The sequence below is a fragment of the Apostichopus japonicus genome, chromosome 17 (genome assembly GCF_037975245.1).
Source record: "Apostichopus japonicus isolate 1M-3 chromosome 17, ASM3797524v1, whole genome shotgun sequence".
NCBI lineage: Eukaryota > Metazoa > Echinodermata > Holothuroidea > Aspidochirotida > Stichopodidae > Apostichopus > Apostichopus japonicus.
Window position 1 is genome coordinate 32628735 of NC_092577.1, and position 19046 is coordinate 32647780.

The window sequence follows — 19046 nt, forward strand, 5'->3', positions numbered from 1 at the left end:
GTATGGTTTAGGTTTGCTGTTGCAAAACGCTACGTTCAAATATAGAAACCTCTTTGTGTTTCATAAATTTAATGTCTTGTTAAACTCTTTTTTTTTCCGCCAGTGATTTTATTTTAAATTTATGACTTATTTTCGTAATTTAAGGATATTTTAAATCATGTAGGTTTCATTCTTTTACCTCTTCTAAATTTACGTTCGTTATAAAGTCATATCTATAACAAATTAAAACCACTAAAATACTTTCCATATTGAGAAGTTTGTTTTCCTGTGGGAAGAACCAATGCACACCATATAGTACATTGGAGTTGGTTAAACAGACCCAAACGCCACTCCCCTCCTTATTCAATCCTGGATTCATCCCTGCTAATATACCCACCAGTATTGATAACATTTCCATCATATTTTCAATCCATATTCAAAGTAAATCTCTTTCTGCGCTTGTCAGTCAGAAATTATATTTGTTTTTGTGACAAATTTGTAAAGTTGTTCACTAAATTGATTTCATTTTTTCCCCCTTCAAATTAATTCCAGTCCAATTTACTTGTTTAATTCACCTCACAATGCCGCTGTTATTTCCACCTTTATTTTGTCGACAAAATACTAATATCTCTTTGGAATTAATATCAAGTTTGTTATCTAATCGCTCTTCTCTCCTTAATACTCCCAACGGTTCAGAACTTTCAGCCATATTTTCAAATTTTAATAGGGAAAGAAATATTGTCAATATACATAGTATGTAAGTTACGTCCTTATAGTTTGCTTGTATAAGTTTTCATAATTATTCGAACAGCGATTAAAACAATTATTCACATAAACCGAATTATAGCCTATATATATAACCTTTTTAAACAAAGGGGTATATTGTATATTTTTTTGTCTTAAATAGACGGAAACTTGTTCAACAATATCTTTACGACTTCTCCGCGTACAATAGACACCACGTGACACCCCCATAACACCACGTTACACCCCTATAACACCGCAGGGACACAGTGTTTGCCTCTCGCCTCAAACAGGCTGTAAATTACTATCCAAAATAGTAATACTTTTCCTATGGAAATTTAAACGTTCCGTTAGTTTTAATATCTAAGGCAATAATTTTGCCAATTCAATTGAAGTTTAAATGAAAATTTTAGCTGAATTTCTTTGATGAAAAGAAAATTGGACTTTGTTTTCTTTTGGTCTTATCTCAAAAGTTAGGAAAGGAAATTTATATTGTTAAACTTTCTCAAATGAAGTTTGTTCATGTTTGTCATATATAGTTATAACTATTTTGGATGAACAAGTGCATGACTTATTAATTTCGTGTACTAACCAACGGGGAAGGTTTAGGTGTGTGTGGGGGGGGGGGGGGTGGATCGGACATAGAGAGATTGGGAAAATATGAAACATAGCCTTATTAGCCAAAAAGTTATGAAACATGCTCGAGACGAATACGCCAACATAAGGTTTGGAAACAATTAAATTCAGCAACCTCTTCATCAACTCAACATAGCCTGCGCTAACAAGAACGATCACGCATTTTTTTCCTTAATTTTTCTCGGTTATATTTGTGTTACACAAGAAGAATCAGAATATATAACCATTTACGGTAATATTGACAAATTGGCGTACCCTTCAGACACCACCCACCACTCTATATATCAGTGTGCACCCCAAACAGTTGCAATAAACCCTTCTCGTTAACACAGGCAGGAAGTGAAACTCTCATTTTGTTGTTCACTTTCACAGCCGAGGACGGAAATAAACAAGACTTTTCATCTAATAACTTCTCTGACTAAAACAGGAAAGCATCGCGTTGGTTTCTTTTGTCACCAAATGTGTATGTGTGTGTGTTTGTCTATTTGTTCGTCTGTTCGCGGAATGAATGTTTAATTGGGGTGATGTGTTGTTTTGTATTATTGTTTACTACCTAGCTTTTTATTGTCTGTTTAACTTGTTTAGGTGGGAAATAACAAATCGATACAACAATGTTCTGTGTATAGTTGATGTGGCTTGCGCATGGGCGAAGGGATTCCCCATCTCAATCGACAGTCGGTGGCAACCGTTCTATCGGACCACTCCTGTGGATACAAGACGACGAACTTCCATAAATTAGGCGGCGGGAAGGGCCAGGGAGTAGGGGAGGGGGTTGGTTCAGAATGTGGCTCCCACCTTAAACAGAAACCTTGTGCACTGTAATTGTGTTCATATAATTTTAGACTACATGTTAGCGTATGGCTAAACGTGGGGTAAAATATGTGACCAAAGAGGGGTGTACTTATGTATCTAGACATTTGCGGTAAAAGCAGCCTTGTTGCAGTACTGCAATCCTAACTGTGACACTTGTTTGGAATTTTTTTATGATATGGATATGTATATATTAAACACCGACGTGGGAAGGGGGGGGGTGTCTATTACTGTTTAATGAAATGTGCGTGGATGCAGAATGGTGCTATAATTTCCAATATTATTAACTTGTTTTGGGATATTTGACGCAGGAAATGTTGACGTACCCCATGCACTACGAAAGACTATTTCCTCCTACCCAGGAAAATGTTGACATCCAAAATGGAAGGGATGGGAGAAGGGGGGGGGGGTATGCGTATATGTATCTGTCGCACCCGCTCTTTCGTAATAGCCTCTTTACACAATAGAACGCATTACTGTTACTGAAGAGTGGAAAGGACTAATAGCGTGAAAATAATCCATAAATAACGATAAATATTAAAACCCTTTTATAATTACCCTTCTTTTTACATTAAACATTATTTTTTTTACAATGGAACACTAACACATGATCCGGTACAAACAAAAATCGATCAAAAGGTTTGATTGATTCACAATAGAATTAATTCCAGGGGTAATGAGTGAATCTTAATTAGTTTTTCATTTATTGGTCTTTTTTGAGGAAGGGTTCACCACTATATCTCCAAAAGTAAGAATACCGCGCTTCTTTTACGCAATCCTTGTTTCTAATTAATACTTGGGTGGGATTTTGTCCATAGATTTAAAAACTTCAACCTTAATGTGTTTAAATAAACTCGTTAAGGATAATTCATACAAAGGGATATAAATCAAGACAATACTAATCCCTCTGTAATTATCCATTGAAAACAACATACTCTCAAATTATTAAACTGTTCGCAATTTCTCTTTTCAGGCTTGTTTCCCCCCATTATACCAGTCTTGATGTACACTAATCCCCTGTTATTGATGGTCCCCCCTCCCTCCATTATACCTGGGTGGTACTAAAATGTACAGTTACTACAGTAATAAGCTCCTCTTCACAGACTGTGCGTCACAAATCTGGTTTCTGTTTTGTTTCAAAGATTGACCGAGCCGTTTCACAAGCTTTGTGGTTCGAAATTTTTGAACGCATCCTTCTTAATCGTCGAACAATGAAAATGCGATTACAGATGTCAAACTTTTATAATAATGAGCCTGACCAGAAATACTTTCCAGCTTTTACAAACTTGACTGAACAACTTTTTGCCTCCTCCTTCTTCTTCTCTCCACTTGTCTTTCTGGTAAAACGGCTTGCGTTTTTTAGCCATAGGCATTGAATAACAACAGTGTTAAATGAAGCATATGTGTATGCTTGTGTTGTGTCACGTCAGCCTGTAACAGACTCCTTAAATGGTTTTGCGGGAGATGTTATAACGGAAGAGAGGAGGGAAAAAAGAATCTCCTCGACTTCTTTTGTCTTTACGACACCTTAATTGGTCAAATGAAGAAATAAAACTGTCCAGAGTATCGACGTTTGCAATAAATATTACAGAACATAATGAGCCGGTAATGATAAACAATGGCTTTACAGATCCTACCAAAAGAATGGACCTGTCATTTTGTCAACAAAAGAGAGGGATGTTAAGCAGATGTTATTGTAGTTTTATTTTGATAATTGAAATCTAAAACAAAGAAACCGTATCCCTCTGTCAGACAGAAGAGATGAAGGGGTGGGGGGGGGGGGAAGGGAGGGAGGCTTGTAAGTGGAAAATAATTGCAAAAGTTTTTTCTTTACTTTTTCGAAATTTCTGGCGTATCTGTTTTGAAAATTTGATAATGATCATAATATAGGATATTGAAGCTGTATATTAAATTAAAAACAAAACAAACAAACAGACAAAAACAAAACGAACAAAGAGAATGAATAACGAAATGAAAGGAAATGAAAAGCATGGCTTCGCTTTCAAAGTTTATAGTCTTTATAAGTTGACACTGTTAAGTTTTCTATATTTCTCGATATTACTAATAAGCATACGTTAACAGTGCAAACTGCATACCGTTCCGTGGTTCGTCATTATAGCTTGGTTACATAGTCAAGTTATATTTCCAAGTAACTGATTTCAAAATACGGATCATTTTGGAATTTCGTATTTTTACTGATTTCCATTTTGACATGTGATTAATGTAGTCAGATCAAGAAAATGTGTGGACGCTTCTCAGTTCTGATGGGTGAAGAAATTCGTCAAAATTGAATAAATCATTGGAGTTTTATGTTCGTTTTGGTAAACAAAAAACACTGAATTTGAACAACTGACTTCTTATATTTTGAATAATAATACTCGGTAAGATAAGAAGTTTCGAGAAATCGGTCAAATTTGGCAACTTTAAGCGAGAGATTGCAATAGAGATGAAAGAATAATAATTTACGAGCGATTTTACAAACATCAAACATTTGTGTTATAAAGATCTGTTTGTTGGAATAAGTAAAATTCGAAATTATACAAATCGTAAGCTATGAGTGAATAGATCACGTGGTTATACAATATTCATTTAACATAAAAACATAAATTGGACATCTTTGAGAGCAATAAAATATATCTGTTTGTTCATTTCTTATTGCTTTGTTGCTTTATTTAAAACTAGTCAATTTGTTATTATTTTTTGGTTGGTTAAAACTATATCAAGGTAGCCGTACGCGTAGTATTCAAGAACATAGAAATTTAGCTACAAAACATAAAATTAAAATAAAATATTTTGGAAGATCAAAGTGCCTTTTTGTTTAATTTTTTTTTTAATAGGAATGGTTTCTTTTCATGTTTTTATAAAGTGTATGTGTAGTTTCTTTTCTTGCCAGATGACTTGGTCGAACTTTCTAAAACAGATTTTTACCCTCAGATGACTAACATGCTTAATATAGTTGGTTCATCATTTTAAAATTGAATTTCATATACATAAGTTTCCAACTTTTAATTTCCTAGCTTTCTTTTCTCATATTTACAAAAAAGTGTTTAAAGAAAAAATAATATCTTTGAATCATATAACCACTACCGTGTAGTTATAATTTACCTTCCGAGTTAAAGATTACCGCCTTAAGAACTTTTTAAGATCAAATATATTTTTTCCATGTCGACACACTAGTGCCAAGAATCATATATTTTCGTACAGTCCAACCACTTACATCAGTAAATTCGTAAAGAGTTGCCCAACAACAATATCTTCCTGACCAAATATGACAACCCTCCACCCTTTCCCTCATCCCAACCTCCACCCCATCCTCCTCCACTCCTTCCACCACCCTCCCCACCCCACCCTCCATCCTCCTCCGGTATAAGAACCATCATCATATCTACTAAAGCATTTCTTTTAGTTTAGTTTTAGCGAATGTAAACATTGGTTTTATCAAACAGTCCAACTTTTGGTTTCACAATAATAATAATAATAATGCTCGCGATAGACCATGGCTCACATTATAGCCATCCCCCGCGGTTTCGTTTCAACAAAACTATATCAATACAAAAAACACTGAATTACCAAATAAATCAATGCTCAATGTATGCCGGTCGTGACAAAATAATATGCGACCTGCAGTTTTTGCTGTATCGTTCAAACTGTACCATTCAAAATCTAAATATAATAATCGAAAATCATACAAGAAAATTCACTTCTATTGTGTATTAAAGTTTACTTCGAAGTGACCCAAATAGAGTTAAATGGGAATGGAATAATATTTTAGTCAAAAGACAATCACTGAAAAAAATCTTTACGGCATTGATTCCAAGACAGAAAGTTACCACCAATTATTTATTTTCCCCCTCCCTTTCTGCTACCAGCACTGCATTCGCGTAGGGTTATATACACGGTGGTGTATCAATGAAAACAGCTGCTAAGTAAAAAGGTTTTAACCCCACAATTAGAGGGACCAACAGCTTACCCCAATTCGACTCAAAAGAGTCACAAAATTGTCTTAACTTTGTACATTAGTGTACGAGTCATTGGTAAAATGATTTGCCCAACATTTTGTTGAAAGAATGTTAAAGTCAAGTTGGTCTGACTTTTTTTTTAAACGAGATGGGAATGAAAACTGTTATAAATAAGCTGTTTAAGAGTTTAGACATTAAACTATAACAAAATTTTAAAGTAAAACAAGACAAACGAATATGAGAGAACTGTTGTCAGACCAAGACACATTGTACCACACTATGGCGATTTAAAGGAGTAGACGCTTGAAATATTGTTAATAGTAGGGAAGTGTTTCTACCAAACACGAAAGTAAGCTCATGCGGCATTTCAATTCTTCCTGTCTTCATTGTTTTTAACTTCTTTTTTTTTTGAGGGGTAGGGGGTTGACAACCACATGATGCACATTTAATGTATATTAATTATAACTCATCTAATATCATCAAAACAACCTACAACTTACCAAGTATCTTATTATTTTGTTAACTTTTCAGGCCCTTGTGCTTACGACACCATGTTACATTTATGATAATAAATACTTCTGAATAATCATCTAAACATCTTACAAACCATATACTTTATTTTGTGTACCCCTTTACGACCCTTCCCCTCCCTCCCCTTCCCTACCACCGCGAAATGACACGAACATACAAGGCTAAAAGACATTTATTTTTATTTTTATCGTATTTGTTATTTGAACGTGGTATAGACTTTATATGCTATTAACGTGAAGATTTAACCAGGGATTGGTACTTACTTATATTGATCACTAAACTTAACCTGTTTACTTTACGGACTTTTATTAATATTTACAAAGCACATAACGAAATAGTTTTAAACTATTTATTATCTGCCATTTACTAAATACAGTTTTATTGTATAGCATAGACTGTTTATAACCCAAAGAAACCGTCACATTACTACAGGTGAAGTGGGTTTGGTGGAGCTATTTGTTGTACGTGGGATGAAAGGTCTTAGAGACATTTGCTTGCACACAAAATGTAAAGCCTATACAACGCTTGATCAGTTACAGGCCTATAATAATCGCTATATGTGCACAAAATCTTACGGAGTTATAGTTGGAAATAATCGTAAGCATTTGAAAATTAAAAAAAAAATAAAATAAAAGTAGCTACTTACCAATAATTTATAGTACACTGATAAACTTTAAAACTTTTTATATCCAATAATTATTTTGTGTGCTAATTTGGGTCTTATCCTTTGTTTTCTTTCTTCTACTTTTTTGTTTGAATATTATATTGACGATATGGACCATACATAAAATATATCATATGAAACAATTTTATTTTTCAGATATTATAGCCTATTCTAAAAAGTTACAGTTATAGTATTGGCTACATGTGTAATGAGAATCTGGCAATTTAGTGCGGTGGAATCCGAAACAAGAATAAACTTTTGTTTTTAAAAGTATAATATTCCACTGGCACTGTCAAGAATTCTCTAAATTTCAGACTTAAAGTTTCAGTATAAACTACCGTAGTTGAGTATGTGATAGGATTATCAGGGTAAAGGGGACTTATAAATTTTAAAATATTGATAAATTTTAAGAACGAAACGCTGATGGTAAATGGTAAGACTGTGTTATTGTACATCACCTCCCCCCCCCCCCTCGGCAAGCAGTCCATATTAATTTATTACGATAAAACAAACTTTTAAAAAACATGTATTGACGGGACCCACCTGAAAATTTTCCGTGAAGATGATAAGCTAGTTGTTAAATATTTCCATGTTATTCCAAATATTATTTCTTAACACAAAACTTTTTCTCTGTTGTTGTAGGTATAAGAATGTATATAAATCCCTTGCATTGAAACTAATAATTCCGTACTGATTTACACGCACATAAAACACAGACATACATACATACATATATACACATGCACAACACTCGGATATCAATTACTTGGGTGTTCAAATCAACATATCTAAATGACAGTAAATTTATACCGTTATCAAGTAAAAAAATATATGATGAGTTTGAGAACGATTATCTCTTTGCCCACTTACGGCATTATTTACCGTATGTAGCATGAGACTATATAGCAGTAGTATATACAACCCTATTATCAGATAGATTAAGTTTGGCCTATACCTACCTTCCGACTTGTAGATAGGACATAGATAGTGGCCAGCCACACGAACTAAAAACCCTATCGTGCCTTCTTATCAGGTGCCTCGTTGAGCCTTCTGTTCTAGAACGCACAAACAAATCCGTCTGACATCAACGGGGAATAGAGAAGAGACCAACAGAAAAAAAGTTTTTATCTTAACAGTAGAACGAGTTCGACTTCCAAAGCGATAGGGCAAAGTAGACACAGATAGGATAGGGCAAAAGAAAACTCTTTTTCGAACGGCAGAAAGTTGGTTTGTTTTTGGCTTCCAGTTTTGCAATTTTTTATGCACAGTTTGCAAAATATGGTGACAGATAGCTGGGCAAGAGCCGGCTATCAAACCTTTCCTTTTTGGAGTTTTTAGCGTGTAGGAGGTTTACTTAGTCTGTTTTAGCATTACCCAAGCTTCGATCAGTAAAGAAGCGCTTACGCCGACACAGTAGCATACATAACCTTCTCTGATTGGTTGTATTAGATTGTGACGTCACATCAAGTTTGCAGATCGGCATCGTGGTGAGTCAAGTCATCGCGGAATGATTTGCAAAGTGGGTTTGTTGCATCTGGACAAGAAAATACATGCCTAACTGAGCGGCCTGACTGCCAGCAATTGTGGTTTTCATTGATTTAATATTGTGTAAGAGTTGCTGAAGGATAAAAAGAAGAAAATTAGCGTTATAAACTACACAAACAATAACCTACAAATAGTGGCGAGCGAGCACAGGACTTTAAAAGTGAGGGAGGGGATATACCGACTGACTTAGGTAGGGTGCTGAAGTTTTTTTTTTGTAAGGGCCAGTGGCGAATGAAGGATTTTTATAAAGGAGGGGGACTACACTGGGGGGGGGGGGTCGTTTTTAGCCGACTCATATTGTGGGGGTGGGGATCCTCCACAGCAAAAATTAAACATCAAATTTTAGACATCAAATGGTCTTAACTTCTGAGGCATCTTTAGATTGTAATTTAGGTTTATATAAGTAACTCGAAAAAAGGCGAGATATCGCTAATGAATAATACTCAACAACTCCACAATGCAGGTAAAGACCTGAATCTTCATGCCTACACAGAAGATTGTGCTAATAAATAATAATAACATTTAAAAAAATCCCTCGACTGATGAAGGTTTAGGGAGTCTGAAATTGTATGGGAGGGCCAGAGGTGGGAAGGAAGGATTGAATAAATGAGGAAGACTGCACTGGGGTCGTTGTAGCAGACTCCTGTGTAGGGGGGGGGGGGTCTGAGGTCCTCCCCGAGAAAAAAGTAATACGACCATTAGAAATCAAGTTTTAGATTATAATTCTGGACTTTATACTGTAGCTCTACATCGGATGGTTCTGCTAAAAATATAATAATATAATCAAAATTCCCAGACTGATTAAGGTAGAGGGGCCTGAACCTTTATGGGTGAGCCAGATGCGAATGGAGGTTTTTTTATAATGGAGGGGGTGCTGCCCTGTGGTCATTGCAGAAGTCTCGTATGTTGGGGGTTGGGGTGGGGGTCTTCCTCCAGAAAACAATTGATAAAAATTAGTCAAAATAGTCAAATGGCACATTCATAGACTATAAGTTAGGTCTATATAAGAAGCCCTAAATGCAAGGCTTTTGCTAATAAATACTTTGCGTGAGGTTGTAAAGGGGGGTGGGCGGTGGGGGGTACAACATTATAGGTGGTTCACTTCTTCTCCCTCCGGCAGAATGCAAAAAAGGTCTCCGACTGAACCATATCCACCGACTGTCAATCGGAGATGTTGTCACCACCCCTCCCCCCCACCCTTGCGGAACTCCAATGCCTACAGATATCATTATTTCATTATTTCAATGTCAAAATATATCTACTTCTAGTTTTGAGTTTTTTTTTATCTTCGTTAACACTAACAGACTAATATAGGGCAGTTATTGAAGATGTCACCCTGTTTTTGTTGTCCTACATTTATCTTTTGTGTGTGTGTGTGTATGTGTGTCTGTGTGTTTAAGAACTTAAAGCAGCTGATTGTGTCTGTGAAGTACATTATTGATCAATGTACAAGATGTAAAGGGATAGGCCTAATACATTCACATACGCCAATCTCATTACCATTTTACACCTAGTTTAATTCACTATATAATAATATGTGTACATGAAACGAAATGTGTGAGCCATCAACATTACTACGGAGGAGTATAAAGACCATTCACGTTACAACTGAGAACTGAGAATAACCTTATACAACTTAAATCCTCTCCACCATGCAGGCAGAATGCTTATAGTGTGGCGGGGAAGTTCTTGTTGACTGTTTGAACATCAGTGACCAATATTCGACTTCCTAGCATATTTGGCAACAATGCTAAGAACCTTTGTTTTGCCACGTGCCGTAATGTTTCTTGTTATGCATGCATTATTATACAAGAACCTGAACGCGTTTAGGCCTATTACAATTAAACGCTATATGTATTCGTTTTAATACGAATGTACTGTATTCGTTAACTAATGTAGGCCTACTGTATAGTCACTAATGTAATATAACGTTAACAATGTACTATGTAATTACCGTATGTGAAGAACGAGCTAATAAGATGGATCAAGTGATCCTCAATGGGATCATGTTCTTGTACATTTAGCCATAGGCTATTAATGAAACTCACACATCAGCTTTAAAACTTCACCATCATGAGGTTTGTAAACACCGACCGATTGAAGTACAAAAGATCGTGGGCCCCGTGTATAAACTATCTCCTTGAAATACGAAAGAGAGCAACAAAATAATATCTTTCTGTAATGAACAACACGTTTGAAGTTGGCCCAATGTCAAAACAAGTCTGAGGTCATACATGTGGGCGTGTTCTAATATTTGTCAATTTTTACCGAATGTTTGGAATCTACGGAATTCAAGGTGCAGCAAAAAGAAGACGTTTTTTTTTATGGAGTTATAACCATGCACATTCTCAATGTTTTACATCGTAGCATATTTACTTGCTTTAAACTTTGCACATTTGTTCGACTGTTTTCTAGAAAGAAGTGACATTTTGCACTTAGTTTTCTTAAGTAGGATTTGCGAGCAAATATATGAAAAAGGGGAAATAAAATTTACAAAAAAAAAACGAATTAATACTTGGCGCGTATTTATAAACTATGTGACTCTCTCGGTATGGAAAGTTTTGATATTTTTCTTTTCAAGCCCTCACACTTGCAACCCCGACGTTCGTGTATCTGAGTGCCATGATAATAAGAACACAATTATTTACCTTTCTTGTGGGTAATGATGGTCACGTGACGTCACACACTTCACGTCACATCACACTGTCACCCTACACCACATCACACCAGACCGCATCACATCACACCAGACCATATCACGTCACGGCCGTGCCCGAGTCATATCACACAAAGTCAGAGTAGATCACCTCAGGTCAAGTCAGGTCAGACCAGACTGATGAGATTACGTCACAACGTCACAACACAACTTAGAACGCAGCACGCCCTCGATATATCATATAACTTCACATTAACAACACAACTTAGCAAAACATCCCAGTACATAACATCACAGCAAATCACACTAACATAATAACAAATCAAAACAAATTACAGAAACCATCGTATCACGTTTTTAGTCAATCACGCTAAGAAGCAACACAGCACAGAACATTACAACACAACGCAATAGAAAACATCCCATCACATCTAAACATAGTAAAACAAATTACCAAGCAACACATCACAGCAAGTCAAATCACAGCACAACACAGCAGAGTAAAGCAGAGCGCTACATAACAGAAAACATCACAACACAATAAATCACATTACCAAGCAACACATCACAGCAAGTCAAATCACAGCACAACACAGCATAGTAAAGCAGAGCACAACACAACACAACGCAATAGAAAACATCCCATCACATCACAACACAATAATTCACTTTACCAAGCACCACATCACAGCAAGTCAAATCACAGCACAACACAGCATAGTAAAGCAGAGCACAACACAACAGAAAACATCACATCACGAATCACATCACAATAAGTGACACTATAAAGCAACAAACCACATCAAATTCAAACCACATCACACCACAGTACTGCAAGAAAAAGCAGAGCACAAAACAACATATCACAGCTCAACACATATCAGATCACATCACAGCTCAACACATATCAGATCAGATCACATCACAACTTATCACAACACATAACAACAGCATACAAAACCATCAAATCAAACCATATCACACCTCAGTACTGCAACATAAAACAGAACAGAACAGAACACAACACATAACATCACATCACAGCTAAACACATATCAGATCACATCACATCATAGCAAATCACAACACATAACAACAGCATACAAATAATCACATCACATTTCATCATATAAGTATAATCACTGAGATCATCAGTAAAGTGTATCATTTCTTGATATACTTTCATATCGACAAGACAGATTTTAATGATGAGGGGATTCGGCATCCGTCATAGCTTACAGCGCCGTGTGCTATATAATATAAACATAACTATCAAGCAAAGTTTCATATTTTAATAGGTCTTTAGACTATTGTTAATTTAATAACTAATTTGCATTATCACCTGCAAAATCAAATGTTATCAAAGTATGGATTATAATTAACTATTTTCATTCGATTAGATCAAAAGATCAAAGTAGCAATTAATTTCGTCTGAAATGATCTGGCTTAACAAAAAGTTACATGTGTGTATGTGTGTGCTAACTGTGAGGGGTGGGGGGGGGGTACAGGTGGATGAAGGACGAATCAATACACAAAATTGGTTACAATGAATCATTGCAAAAAGTAAACTAAAATATATCACTTCACATTGAAGAAGACATGGTTCCATTGTCGTGATAACATTGGGCATTGTTCAAAATGTCTACGTGACAAACCCATGATTGATATTTTTAGTTACAATAAGTTGAAGTGCTTGACTAATATTTGCAGAATAAACTTTATGCCGCGTTAGGGCACTATGTCTTCTATAACTAGGTCTCATAAAGCAATACAATGTTCTTGGAGATAAATAGGGATCTGTGTCGATACATCGACACAGTACACTTGTGTTCTACCTCGTTATCACACTTCAAAACGCGGGGCTTCCATGAGATGATTGCACAACAAGTCCTATATGGACATGGGGTTGTATGTTACGAATGAAACTATGTGGCAAACATGAATAAAGTCTTTACTCAATAACACAAAGTTTGCAAAATAGTGAAAACAGTTTGTCACTGAGCTTTGCTATCGTAAAATTTAGCTCCCGTCAACTTAACAAACTTCACGCGTCGTTGCAAGACTTCCAAGAATGCTAGGTGATAATACGTTAATACCACCCGATGTACAGATTCGTTCAGAAAAACAACAATTGAAGCCTTGTTGAACAAATTTCATGCCCACCGATGGTTTAAGCTTTAATTCAATTCACGAATGAAACTATTTACATATGCATGAGATAGATTGCCATGCATAATGAATGAATTAGCATAAGTTCCAACTGTTAGATCGTGTGGTGTTTCTGCTTTGAAAGCACGGCGGAAAATGTCGAATCTAAAATGTCCGTTTACATAAATAAGTAGGAATGGTTTATAACAATGGGCCCGGTACGTGAAGATACTAGTGTCCATCATGAAATAGGTATGTGCAGATACAAATGTGCACATGAAATCTATGATAAAACAACTGATTATTATTTGTAGAAGCTTTTGGCGACTTAAGGTAACCTTTCTTGATATATCTGGACGGTATATATCATATATAAGCTATAGGTTAGGCGTTATTTATAATGGAAATATGTGTGCAAGTTATACCAGCCGATATGTACTGTCAGTGATAAACCGGTATTTGCAGCCTACCACGTAAACATATACTGTATTAACGAATGAAGTAAGCGTACAAGTTATATACCAGTCGTTATGTCTGCGATTAACCGGTATTTGTAGCCTACCACGTAAACATATACTGTTTTGACGATGTAAGTAAGCGTACAAGTTATATACCAGCCGCTATGTCTGCGATTAACCGGTATTTGTAGCCTACCACGTAAAACATACTGTATTAATGAATGAAGTAAGCGTACAAGCTATACCAGTTGCTTTGTTCTGTCTGCGATTAACCGGTATTTGTAGCCTACCACGTCAACATATACGGTACTGTATTTACGATGGAAGTAAGCGTACAAGCTATACCAGACGATATGTATTGTCAGTGATAAACCGGTATTTGTAGCCTACCACGTAAACATATGCTGTATTAACAATGGAAGTAAGCGTACAAGTTATACCAGTCGCTATGTCCTGTCTGCGATTAACCGGTTACCTGCGATTACCCCGTGAACCTATACGGTTTTGGGTTATGATGGCAATTAATCAAACAATTGACAAGTTTGTTTTTAATCTCAGCCTAATTAGTTATTCTATTCTATTCTGAGGAATTTTTGCGGCCGGATTTTTTTGTAAACATGGCTGTTAATGATATACAAGAGTTAACAAACACTGCTGGTGCTTGAGTTAAGTCTGGCTTACTTAACGCTACTTCTCCATGACTGTTAATTACTTACTTAATCACTTTAATTTAAATTGGCAGATCCAAGTTTTGTTTTGTTTACAATGATTTGAATTTAATGAAAGAAAGAATTAACAAAAGTTACCACCTAAAACACAAACTGTATTGAGTTATTATTATTATAAATATAATTATTTTTATTATTATTATTATCATTATTATTATTATTATCATTATTATTATCATTATCATTATTATTATTATTATTATTTATCTTTATTGTTCTCATTATTATTATTATTATATTATTATTATCATCATTTTTATTTTTATTATCATTATTATTAATATTACTATTATTCCTATTATTGTACTTTACTAGATAAGGCATATTTATAGGCCACCCGGGGCGCGAAATATTTCAATTCGGCCCATGAAAAGAAGTGAAGGAAAGACAATAGAATCGGCCAACATTCTTGCATTAATCACTTAATGTGGATCTTTTAGGCCTATATATATGTTGAAGGTCACTAATAGAAATCAACAAGTTGTGAATGAAAAAGATGACAGACCGAAATCTACTAACGGACAATAAGATCGAAAAAAATAATAGTAAGGGTGGAAAGATAGTGTGGAGAAAAGCAAATCGAGTTAGAATTCCCAGGCTAGTTAAAATATATATTGAATATGTCTCTCGTACAAGATTCTGAGGCGACAATGCAGGATGCATATAAAGTCAAGCTTCTTTGAGGGTATCGTCACGTGACGTCAATTTACGCCAAGACGCGGTGACGTCATATCATATCTAGGCGGCAATTCAATAACACAACATGATGTCATGTCAAACGGTCAGTTCAGTTCAGGTCACATATGAAATCACAATCCATCACAGAATATCATCGCATATCACAGCCCAGTAGAATACAGCGCATCACAACACAACCGCAACGCAACACATCACAACATGTGACATCACATCACTCCGTATGTTCTCATATAACAGGAACAATTCATATTCTCCTTTCTTAGAGAAATGTATCAAGTTTAGAAAAGTTGGAAGTTGAAGTTAGCTTCAGTTGACGTTGAAGTTAGCGTAAGAATAACTGGATACATCAACAACGATAAACTGCATTTCAATTTCAATTGAAAACACATCATGATACCGCTTTAACTACTGTCATAATGAAGCAAACACCGAAAGAATTTAAATGTTGGTCATAAATCACATCAAAAGGAACTCATTATATATGAAAAGAGAATAGACAAACACTATACTTCATCTTCAAACTTTGTACCATCCACAAACACCGCGGAGTCACAAACATGCATAATTCTCAAGCAAACAGACCTCTCTTTCAGTGACGTGCACAAGCTTCCAAAGGTGGGGGAGGGAGGGGGAATGGAGGGGGGTGTAACCATATATGTGCCATTGCATTCGTTTAGTCTAAATGATATCATCAATCTTCAATTTGCTCTGTATAGCTTTTTACGTTCGAACCAGTCTCATGATATACGGTGGGTGGGCGGGGGGTGGGGGTGGGTAGTGGGCGAGGGGAATACAATTCTTGTACAGAAAATCACCTTCGATTCAATTTGTTTTCATATATCTTACGGTATTCGACTCGTTGAACTTTTGAAAATTTTCATGAAATTGCACTTTCTGTATTCCTTATCTCCAGACCTACACGCGACTATAGGGAGACTGTTACCCGTATAATTGCAAAGCTCGAATATTTTATACTTTCCCATAGGCTACACAAGATATGCTCAACGCGTGTTATTGAAGTGCAACCGTTTTACATGTCTTTATATATGTGTATATATATATATATATATATATATATATATATATATATATATATATATATATTCTCATTATTGTGTAAGTTCATTATAAGCAAAAAGTATAGTTTTCCTGAGATACCCTCAGTCTTTCATGTAGTTTATAACAACAATTCTTGACAAGATATTTGCTTGTATCCATCCGTTACATTTGTAAAGGATATATAGCTCGCCCCTTTCAACATCCGGTGTCATTCCCATAGCTCGATCATTCTGTTTTTTCGGGGTCTTTGTTCCAAACAATTTGCTATTTTTCTATAGCCGCTCCATTACTCTGTTTACAAGTGTGTATGGGCCCTTAATCCTACCGACTTGTACGGGACAAGTGTGCGGTTAAGATTACCAAACTATGCGGTGGTATAACCATATAGGTAACTAACTTGACACACAGTTTTGTGCTCCTTACCTGTCCAAATAAACGTTTGATTTATTGCCAACGTATACAACCCGCATAAACTGTTGCTACTGACTTTTTTGTGTGTGTATCGTTCGGTAAAGAATTAGCCTAACCATTGTAAAGAAACCCTTTTTTTTTTGGTCGGTCAGTTGATTCAAAGAAAATTCATTTGTCGTAAAGCCTAGAAGAAAGAAAGAAACCATGAGAGAAAGAAGAAAAAAATAAAAGAAGACAGCAAACAAAACTAAATATGAAAAATTTGGTTTTTAAGGTGTTACCACATGTAGAAACGAGAGAGTAATGCACGTGCTAATAATAACATATATGCTAATTAGTTTGGGAACATGGTCTGGGACTCATTTCTCCAAACGCCTGTACAAATTTGTTATCAAAATAAAAACACTACAGAAGTCGCGGAAATCATAATTTATGTTCATGTGATTATTGATGAAAGACACAAAGCCGCTTGATGGGACCAACCTCCACTAAAGAAGGGGCCTTGCTTACTTGGTGTCACGATAATAAACAAGTTGAAGAAAGTATTCTCTCGAAGCAGCATGGAACGAATATTTATAGTTTAACTTTCAAACTTCAGCTTCAAATGATCCTATACATGTTTGGTATATTAAACTAGGTCTTATACACCTGGTGGATGTTACAGATGCATAGAACAAGTTTTTGCTGAAATTCTCTCTTCAGTATTTCAAACTTGTTACAAAACCAAGTAGATTAAAAAAGGATAAATTTATATCCTGCCTTACTGGTTTCACCCCTCTGGACAAACAATAGGCGTCCATAGCCTAGTGGTTAGGGTGTCCGCATACAAAGCGGGAGGCCCAGGTTCGGGTGCCGGTGGAGGCTGGAAGTTTTTTTCACTGTTCTGTAGTTTCCAACTCTCTACAATTACAATCTAATTATATCTATATTCATATGTACCACACATAATTCATTGACTACCTTAATTACCGGTTTGTTTTCAAGATTTTTCTTTTGTGGTTTTGGAAAAGAACACTCTTCCAAGCACTTAAAAATATCACAATAATTGTTTGAAACTAAGAACAGATTCTCCTCTTAACCATTACTCATGGTAAAATCAAGTAGGGGTGGTTGGGTGAGGGGTTTGGGGAGGGGTTTGGGGAGGGGGTTAGGGAGGGCATTGATCCAGGGGTTAAACAACCCTCCTTGTTCCCTGTTCATTGTCTATGTTTCCTTAATTCCAACACCGACCGCTTAATGCATGTAATGCTGTGTGATTGAGGAAATCATAAAAATGGCAAGTTCCTGATGTAAATGGTGGCGCCCTGTTTGTATTCATTTTTAAAGGAAAGGAAACCTAACCAGTAAAATCTACCCTCGTATAAAAACCACTGCCTAAAACATCGTCAATCTAGCCCCCCCCCCCGCCCTCCCTTCCTCCGCGGTGTCGACAGCACAGTCAGGTCCCGGGGACAAGTATGTTCCCGGGCTTTATTTTTGACATATTTGAAATCCCGAGCCCCATAATTTCACCTGGGCCAGTGGCTGTATCCCCTACCCGTCTCGTCAGCCCAGCTGAACCCTCATGTCACGAATTCCTCGCGCCCCTCCTTTTAACCCTCCGTCTCTAGTCCTTCTCCTCCTTCTCCCCTCATTCTCCCTCTCCCTCTCCCCTCCCGCTTCCCCACTCCCCTCCCCCATTCCCTCTCTCTTCCCATCAAATATGAGAACATTTTGGGGTTTTATGTGGCATACCGTTCCTAAATTTGATGTCCAACATGTCACATCTGTTTTGCATGAATTAAGATGACATTTTCAACTATCAATGGTCTCATATGAGCGACATTCAAATTTCTCAAGGATGCATTATGATTATTACGTAACCAGGGAATTTCTGCTCAAGAGCAGCATTTCATTGTATATACCTTTATATTATACATTTTGTCTCATAGATTTTAGTGCTTGTCAAATATCACTTTACAACTGAATCATCATCATCACCCTACTGCCAAGTCTCGAAGACTAATTACGTCGGCTTTG

General features: G+C 36.1%; 1 protein-coding gene across 2 annotated transcripts in view; it reads right to left on the reverse strand.

Annotated features, from left to right (window-relative positions):
- The window catches only part of LOC139984612 (uncharacterized), a 50584-nt gene extending 41850 nt beyond the window's left edge, over nucleotides 1–8734 (reverse strand). Inside the window, exon 1 of one of the 2 annotated variants that reach the window (XM_071998559.1) lies at nucleotides 8283–8734. The gene's annotated coding sequence lies outside the window, so the exon portion shown is untranslated. Of the gene's footprint in view, nucleotides 1–7866; nucleotides 8053–8282 lie in introns of those variants that run through there. The other variant, XM_071998560.1, reaches the window with a different exon arrangement.
- Nucleotides 8735–19046: the final 10312 nt, after the last annotated feature.